The 9,245-nt window shown below is 46.9% G+C and overlaps 1 long non-coding RNA gene across 3 annotated transcripts in view; it reads right to left on the minus strand.

The window, feature by feature from the left end:
• The window catches only part of LOC137313312 (uncharacterized), a 77,187-nt gene extending 70,313 nt beyond the window's left edge, over window positions 1-6,874 (minus strand). For 2 of the 3 annotated variants that reach the window (XR_010961024.1, XR_010961026.1), the window contains exons 1-2: window positions 6,724-6,874; window positions 3,307-3,476 (exon numbers count right to left, since the gene is read on the minus strand). This is a non-coding gene — a long non-coding RNA (uncharacterized lncRNA). Of the gene's footprint in view, window positions 1-3,306; window positions 3,477-4,356; window positions 4,437-6,723 lie in introns of those variants that run through there. The other variant, XR_010961025.1, reaches the window with a different exon arrangement.
• Between the last annotated feature and the right edge of the window lie 2,371 nt (window positions 6,875-9,245).

Genomic DNA, 9,245 nt, shown 5'->3' on the forward strand with positions numbered 1-9,245 from the left:
CATGGAGTGGGTGAGAGGGTGAGAGAGAGAGAGAGAGGAATGGGGAGAGACATGGAGTGGGTGAGAGGGTGAGAGAGAGAGAGAGAGGAATGTGGAGAGACATGGAGTGGGTGAGAGGGTGAGAGAGAGAGAGAGAGGAATGGGGAGAGACATGGAGTGGGTGAGAGGGTGAGAGAGAGAGATGAATGGGGAGAGACATGGAGTGGGTGAGAGGGTGAGAGAGAGAGAGATGAATGGGGAGAGACATGGAGTGGGTGAGAGGGTGAGAGAGAGAGAGAGAGGAATGGGGAGAGACATGGAGTGGGTGAGAGGGTGAGAGAGAGAGAGAGGAATGGGGAGAGACATGGAGTGGGTGAGAGGGTGAGAGAGAGAGAGAGAGGAATGGGGAGAGGCATGGAGTGGGTGAGAGGGTGAGAGCGATTACGGAGCGAGGAGAGTGCGACATACAGAGAGAGAGAGAGGCCGAGAGAGAGAGAGGGAGAGAGGAAGGGGTGAGAAAGCGAGCAGAGTGAGAATACGAGCAAAGAGCGAGGAGGGAGAGACACAGAGAGAGAGTGAGGGGTCTAGGGAGAGGGACAGGGAAAGAGAGAGAGACTCCCACCGACCGATCTTCTCCCCATTTCACTCAACACAACCACCCAAACCTTCTCACAATATCCCTCAACAAAACGTATCACCTTCTCACCATATCCATCAACCCCACCTACCGAATTTCTGCCCACATCACTCAACCCCACCAACACACATTCACACAATATCCATCAATACCCACCAACCCACATTCTCCACATTTCCCTCAAACTCCACCTAATCACCTTCTCCACAAATACCTGACACACGGCGACCCAACTTCTCTCCATATCCCGCATTCCTTCCGACCATCCTTCTCCCAAGATCACTCTAACCCACCTAACCTGTTTCTCACAATATCTCTCAATCATAACCTACCCCCTTTATTCATATTTCCCACAATCACACTTAACCATCTCCTCACCATATCCGTCCACCACACCGACCAATTTCTCCCCATATTTCTCAATCCCCACCTACACACCTTCTCCAAATATCACTCAACCACACCGACCCACCGTCATACAAAATCCCACAATTCCCAACTACCAATCTTCCCCCCATAACCCTCATTGCCCACCGACCTATCTTACTCCCATATCCCCCAATCCCAACCTACCCACATTCTCTCCTTATTCCTCAATCCCACCTACACACCTTCTCACCCTATCCCTCAAACCCCAGATACCCAAATTCTCACCATATCCCTCAGTACAACCTAACCAACTCCCAATAACACTCAAATCACAGCTACACAACACTCCCCGTAACACTCAACCCCAACTGCCCACATTCTCACAACATCACTCAATCCCCACCAACACACCATCCCAACATATCCCTCAATCCCATCTACCCAACTTCTCAACATGTCAGTCAATCCCAACTAACCACATTCCGAGATCCCTCAATCAACATCCATGCACCTTAACCCCATATCCCTCAATCCCACCAAACCAACTTCTCAGCATAGTCCTCAATCCCCACCTAACCATCTTCCTTCCGTATCCCACAAACGCACCATCTCAGCAGATCATTGAAACACACCCAACCACCTTCTCACAATATCCATTAATTACCACTTTACCATCCTCTCACCATATTCGTCAACCGCAAATACAAACATTCTACCCATATCCCTCAATCCGCACCGACACACCTACTCCCCATATCACTGAATCCCACCGACACGCATTCACAAAAATCCCTCAATCCACAACTACATCTCTTGTCCCTCAACCCCCTATTGACGTATTTCCGCCATATCCTTCAATTCCCACTTCATCATGGGTGACTTTAATTCACATATATACTGGCCAAACCAAATTAGCAACATTACTTTGGAGCATTAAATTATAGAGTGTGTACGAGATGATATTTTAGACCAGTATGTTGAGGAGCTAATTTGGGACAGGCTATCCAAGATTGGGTGTTGTGCATTGAGAAGTGGTTAATTAATAACCTTGTTGTGCTGGGTGCTTTCGGGAAGAGTGACCGCAACATGATAAAATTATTCATTCAGATACAAAGTGAAGTCGTGCAATCCGAAACTAGGGTACTAAATCTAAACAAAGGAATCTTAGAAGTTATGAGGAGTGAGTTGGCTATGATAGATTGGGAACCTTCATTAAAATGTATGACGGTGGATAGGCAATGGCTGACATTTAAAGAACGAATGCATGAATTGCAACAGTTATACATTCCAATCTGGCACAAAAAAGACAAAAGGAAACGAGGTCCAAACACGGCAAACAAAATAAATTATGGATAGGATGAGACCCAAAGAGGAGTCATATAAATTTGCCAGAAAATGTAGCAAGCCTGAGGATTGGGAGCTGTTCAGAATTGAGCAAAAACGAGCCAAGAGATTAATTAAGAGGGAAAAATAGAGTATGAGTGTGAACTTGCAAGGAACATAAAAGCGGGTTGTCAGAACTTCACAAGAATGGTGGAGCAGGCCTTCTCCTGCTCCGATTATCTATGATTCGATGACTCGGTTGTCCAGATTTCCACCTTCAGCAGGTGGTGTCAGATCGGCCGTCCATTACACACCCTGCCACATTTTCACTTCGATTCAATTGAAAATAATTGACAGAATATTATGGGCTGATTGCCTGCAATTTCCCAAAGTGCTCTCCCGGGGAGTGACGCTCCACCGCAAGTTCCACTGCCCGGATTGTGAGTCCGCTGAAGGTTGAATTCACCCCCAGTGATTCATGGGGGAGAACAAAACCCTGCACGGCCTCGGTTTCGCGCTCTCCACAGTTTGTTTGATTAGTTTCCCTGTTCGGGTCTTACACATTTTGAACATTTTAAAATTTTTGTTCTTGAAATGTCTCTCATTTACTCCGCAGATATTTTTGTCATCTCTCAATTTCTTAATATCCTGAAGTAGATTCCAGGTCAGTCAAATCATGAAATTCCCTCTAACTCCTGTTTGTCGCCTCCGTTCTGTCCTTTTCCCAGTTCCACTAAAACTGTTTCACTTTTTTTCAGTCCACACTAGAGTTAGACCTGAACCGTTACCCTGTCCTTTGTCCAGACACTGACCGATCCGCTGGGTATTTTCACCTCTTCCTTTCATTGTTTCAGATTCACAATAATTGCAGTTTGAACCATTTCTTTCCAGTTTGGTCTGCTTCTCTTCTGTTAACTTCTATGATCCTAAGATCTGATATCCTGTTAGTTTTGTGATGTTTAAATAATCCAAACTCATCCTGTTCCCCTCCCACTTACCCGATGTTCTTGTCCACTGAAATGCCTCTCGTATGTTGACAACAAGCTGACTCCGTCCACCCATTCTTCAACTTCCTGTTCCAGTCTGTCCCGGTTGAATTTCGTTGACTGACTTGATCAGTTGGTAACCGTCAGACTTTGTCAAGAACTCAGTGATCGCGGTGTTCGGTCTGTGAACAACAATGGAGAAAACTAAACACATTATCGACCTTCCATCCAGGCGGCGACAATGCCTCTGACACCAAACGGCTGAAGCCTCCTGTGAGCCACGTTATCAAATAACTTCTGAAAACCCATATATGCCGCATGTGTTAAAATTCATTGACCGATATAGTCACGTCTCAACAAAAGCTGTGTCAAATTTGTCAAATACAAAGTCAAATGTCCACATTTAATCCGTTCTAAACTTCCCCGAATCTGAAATGTTCACTAATTACGTGTCTGTTCAAAAGGGGTGTGCTGTCAGTCCCTGATCATTATGTGTCTGTTTGAAAGGCGTGCACTGTCAGTCCCGGATCATTCTGTGTCGTTTTTAAAGGGTTGTGCTATCAGTCCCAGATCATTAAGTGTCTGTTTAAAAGGGGTGTACTGTCTGTCCCGGATCATTCTGTGTCGTTTTTAAAGGGTTGTGCTATCAGTCCCGGATCATTCTGTGCCGGTTTGAAATGGGTGTGCTGTCAGTCCCGGATCAGAGAATCAATTTGCTGTTCAGAGCTGAACCCAGAGACGGCTCGATCACAATGGAGATCACAACCAACTGAAACGAACTGGGGCATGAAAAGCTTTCACTTAATGAAAAAGTTCTTCAAACAGGAAGTATTGACCCGACACAGAAATAGGGAGATCGGAGGAGCATGTAGCTGAGGCAAAGCAGTTATGATTGGAGATTTCAATTTTCACATAGACTGAGACACAAAGGCAATACATTTCAAGAATGCATCCCTGACATTTTTCTGAAACAATATCATAGAACTGAGAGGTTACACATTTCAGGAAAGAGAGAAAAAGCTGGGGCTCTTTTCTCTGGAAAAGAGAAGACTGAGGACTTACGTGATAGAGTTTTTTAAGATTAATGATCTGTTTGATAGTTTAGACCTGGAGAAGATGTTTCCACTTGAAGGGGAGACCAGAACCAAGGTCCATTATTATAAGTTAGTCACTAATAAATCGAATTGAATCGAATAATGAATTCAGTAAAAACTTCTTAACCCAGTGACTGGTGAGAATGGAAAACTCGCTCCCACGAAGTGCAGTTGAGAAGGATCGCAAAGATGCATTTAAGGGGAATCTGGATAAACAGATGAGAGAGAAAGAACATAAGAACATATAAAGTGGGAGCAGGTGTACGCCATCCAGCGCCTCGATCCTGCTCCACCATTCAATCAGATCATGCTTGATCTTCTACCTCAACTCCAATTTCCCGCCCGATCCCCAAATCCCTTGAATCCCCTAGAGCCCAAAATTCTATCAATTCCAGCCTTGAATATATTCAATGACTCAGAATCCTCTGTCCTCTGGGTCGAGAATTCCAATGATTCACATCCCTCTGAGTGAATAAATTCCTCCTCATCTCAGTCTTACATGGCCGACCCCTTATCTGAAGACTATTTCCCCTTGTCCTCGACTCGACAGTCAAGGGAAACAATCTCTCCGGATCTATCCTGTCAAGTCCCCTCAGAATCTTATGTTCTATTTTCGATTTTTCAATGAGATGGCAGAGGAACAGATGGACATGTTGATGGGGTTAGATGGAGAAGGAGAGGCGTGGGGTCGTTGAGAGCTTCAGCACCGGCATGGACCTATTGGGCTGTGTGGCCTGTTTCTGAGCTGTGCAGTCCACGTAGTTCTGGAATCTTAGCCTACATTCGGCCCGTCATGCCTATGCCAGCTTTTTGAAAGAACTGCCCAATTTCGTCCTACAACCCAGCGATTTCCCCATCACCCTGCAAATTATTCCTCTTCAATGACATGTTCAATTGCCTTTTGAAAGTGCCTATGGAATGTGGTTCCACCGCTCTTTTAGGTATTGCATTCCATATCATATCAAATCACGCTGAAAAAAATGTTTCTTCATTTCCCATCGAGATATATTGCAAATTAATTTTATCTCACAGAGGCGCGGGAGAGAGAGAGAGAGAGAGAGAGAGTAGATTGCGTGAGAAAGACAGAGTAGAAGGAGACAGAGAGGGTACAGACAGAGAGAGTGGGAGATACAGGAGAGTAAGGTGTGGAAGAGAGATCGAGAGAGAGAGAGTAGAAGGAGACAGAGACAGTACAGACAGAGAGTGTACGAGAGACAGAGATAGAGAGAGGAGAGTGGGGTGAGAAAGAGAGAAAAAGAGAGAATAGAAGAAGACAGAGTGGGTAGAGGGATAGAGGGGAAGAGAGGATGAGACAGAGACAAGAGGAAGATCAGGAGAACACAAGAAGATAAAAGAGACAATGGGGAAGGCAGAGAACGACCACAGGAGAGTGAGAGAGACCGACAGAGGGACAGAGAGAGGGTGAGAAACAGACAGAGAGTGAAACAGGGCAGAGACGGACGGAGAGTGTGAGAGACAGGGACAGAGCGAGTGACAGAGACTGGTCAGGGAGAGAGAGAGTAGAGAGAGAGAGATCGAGAGAGAGAGAGAAACAATCAGGATCACATCATCACAGGGCGTTGGAATCACCGAAAATGGGGGAAGACAATGATATGTGGGGAAGGCCCAGGCTTCATCCCAGTCTCTGTTGGTAGATCTCACCCAGTGTGCGGCTCACACACACACACAGAGTATGGGAGAGTGTAGAGGGAGCTTTACTCTGTATCCAAACTCTGTTATTCATGCCCTGAGAGTGTTTGAAGGGATAGTGTAGATGGAGCGTAACTCTCTGTCTAACTTGTGCTCTACCTGCCCTGGGAGTATTTGACGGGACACTCTGGAGGGGTTTTCACCCCTTATCTAATCCGTTCTGTACCTGTCTTGTGAGTTTTTGATGGGACAGTGTCTGGGGGGAGTTAATCTGTATCGAACCGGTGCTGCACCTATCCTGGAAGTAGTTGACGGGACACTCTGGAGGGGTTTTCACTCTGTATCTAACCCGTGCTGTACCTGCCCTGGGAGTGTTTGATGGGACAGTTTAGAGGGAGTTTTACTCTGTATCTAACTCGTGCTGGACCTGGCCTGGGAGTGTTTGATGGGACAATGTAGTGGGGGTTTTACTCTGTATCTAACCTGTGCTGGACCTGCCAGGGGAGTGTTTGATGGGACAGTGTAGAGGGGCTGTACTCTGTATCTAACCCGTGCTGTTTCCAACGTTTGAACAGTTTAGGCTGAGGTGGTTGATATTCCTCATGCCTCACATTCCTAAGCATTAAACACCGTGACAGTGTTTTATTTTGCTCCGCCCTGTTATTGTAAAACTCTCTCTGATCACCTCAGAATGTTCTGCCTCCCGCATGGATCCGTGTTCCACCGGCAGATGCCCCACAGGTCAGTGCTGTGTCTGGTTATTGTACCATGGGGTTTATCACTGCCAGTCCACGTCATGTCCTCCCGAAACAGGCCGAACCCACCGACTCCATCACTCTCCCTGATGCTGAAAGAGACCATTCACAATCTTTGACGTCCAATTTGACCCTGAGCTGAGATTCCGACCACATATTCTCTCCATCACCAAGTCCGCTGACTTCCATCTCTGTAATTCGCCCGTCTCCGCTCCTGCCTCTTCTCATCTATTGCTGAAACCCTTATCCGTGCCTTCGTTACTTCGAGACTGGACTATTCCAATGCTCTTCTGCCAACCTCCATCATCCACCCTTCATTAACTTTAGCTCATCCAAAACTCAGCTGCCCGTATCCTAATTCGCACAAAGTTTGGTTCAATCATCACCCCCTGTGTTCGCATTGGCTCACCGTCCGGCAACGCCTCGATTTGAAAATTCTCATCGTTGTGTTCAAAACCTTCCACGGCCATCGCTCCCCCCTATCTCTGTAACCTCCAACAAGACTACAACCCCATCGTCCCCCACTGAGGTCTCTGCGCTCCTCCCATTCTGGTCCACCGCGCATCCCTGATTTCCTGCACTGCACCATTGGCAGCCGTGTCTTCAGCTGCCTGGTCCCTATACTCTGGAATTTCCTGCCTCTGATTCACTCTCCTCCTTTATGACGCTACTTAAAATTCACCTTCTCACGATATCCCTCAATCCACACCTGCCCACCTTCTCCTCATATCACTAAACACCACCTACCTGCCTTCTCCTCATATCACTTAATCGCCAACTGCAAACCTTCTCTCCCAATCGCTAAACCCGACCTACCCACCGTCTCTAAATAACCCTCAATCCCACCTTCCAACCATATCCCTCAATCCCCAACTAGCAACCTTATCCCCATATCACTAATTCCAACCTACCCACTTTCTACCCAATTTCCTTAATCTCACCTATCCATCGTGTGCCCATATTCCTCCCTCTCACCTACCAACCTTCTCCCCTTATCCCTCAGTCCCACCGACACACCTTCTCAAGAGTTCAGAACGTACTCCCCTAATTAAGGTGAGTTTGGAGACTCAGAATCACTCCCAGGAGTATTCCAGTTTCTGAAGGGGTAAAAAGAGCTATGTTGTTCCTGATACTCAAACTTTCCCTCAAACTCTGAATCAGCTCCCACACTAACCTGGTTGACGTAACTGCCCTCTGAAATATGGCCTCGGTATCAGACAGGTGCACCGAGCCCAGACGGGCCTGCAAAGTCCTTCTCACTCACGACTGGGAACTGGTGCCAAAGTTGGGAGATCTGTCCAACCGACTCGTCAAGCAATAACCTGACATCGTCTTCATGAGCCGAGGCTCAGTAGGCAGCATCTGGCCTCATAGTAAGAAGGCCCTGCGCTCGGACCCCACACACACCAGAGACTTAAGCATCTTAATCCAGGTCGACAATTTCCTATGCCAGTACTGTGGGAGCGCCGCACGCTCAGAGGGTCAGTACTGAGGGAATGCTGCACTGTCAGAGGAGCAATACTGAGGAAGCGCCGCACGGACGGAGAATCAGTAATGAGGGAGTGTTGCACTTTCGGAGGGTCAGTAAAGTGGGAGTGCTGCACTGTCGGAGGGTCAGTACTGAGGGAGTGCTGCACTGTCGGAAGGTCAGTAATGAGGGAGTGTTGCACTGTCGGAAGGTCAGTACTGAGAGAGCGCTGCAGTGTTGGAAGGTCAGTACTGAGGGAGGGCTGTACTCTTTGAAGTTTCGTCATTTGGATGAGATGTTAAACCGAGTGCGCTCATCTCAGTCATAAATGGCCGACCCCTTATCTGGGGAATGGGGAATGAATATTCCCCAATGTTCTAGATTCGCCAGTCAGTGGTGTCACCATCTATCCTGTCAAGTCCCCTGAGAATACTATATGTTTCAATGAGATGAGAAAGGAATAGGATATGTTGATGGGGTGAGATGAAGAAGGGTGGTGGGAGGCTCGTGTGGAACATAAACCCCGGCATGTATCTATTGTGCCGAATGGCCTGTTTCTCAGCTGTACAGTCTAAGTTTTTCTGGAAACTTAGCATATATTGGGCCGTCATGCCTGTGCTCGTTCTTTGAAAGAACTCCCCAATTTAGTCCTACACCCCAGATTTTGCCCCATAACCCTGCAAACAAGTCCTTTTCAATGATATGCCCACTTGCCTTCAAAAAGAGCCTGTGGAATGTGGTTCCACCGCTCTTTCAGGAAATGCATTCCAAATCATGATAAACCTCAGTGAAAAAATGTTTTCAAATTTACCCGAGATCTTTGGCCAATTATTTTGTTATCACAGAGAGGAGAGCTGAAGAAAGAATATAGAGCTGAAAAAAGAGGGAGAGTGTATAGAGAGACAGAACGAGTATAGTCAGAGAGAGAGCTGGAGAGAGAGAGAAACATCCGGAGAATCAGGTGAGAAAGAGAGAGAGAGTGAG

Source organism: Heptranchias perlo, unplaced genomic scaffold, assembly GCF_035084215.1.
Source record: "Heptranchias perlo isolate sHepPer1 unplaced genomic scaffold, sHepPer1.hap1 HAP1_SCAFFOLD_466, whole genome shotgun sequence".
NCBI lineage: Eukaryota > Metazoa > Chordata > Chondrichthyes > Hexanchiformes > Hexanchidae > Heptranchias > Heptranchias perlo.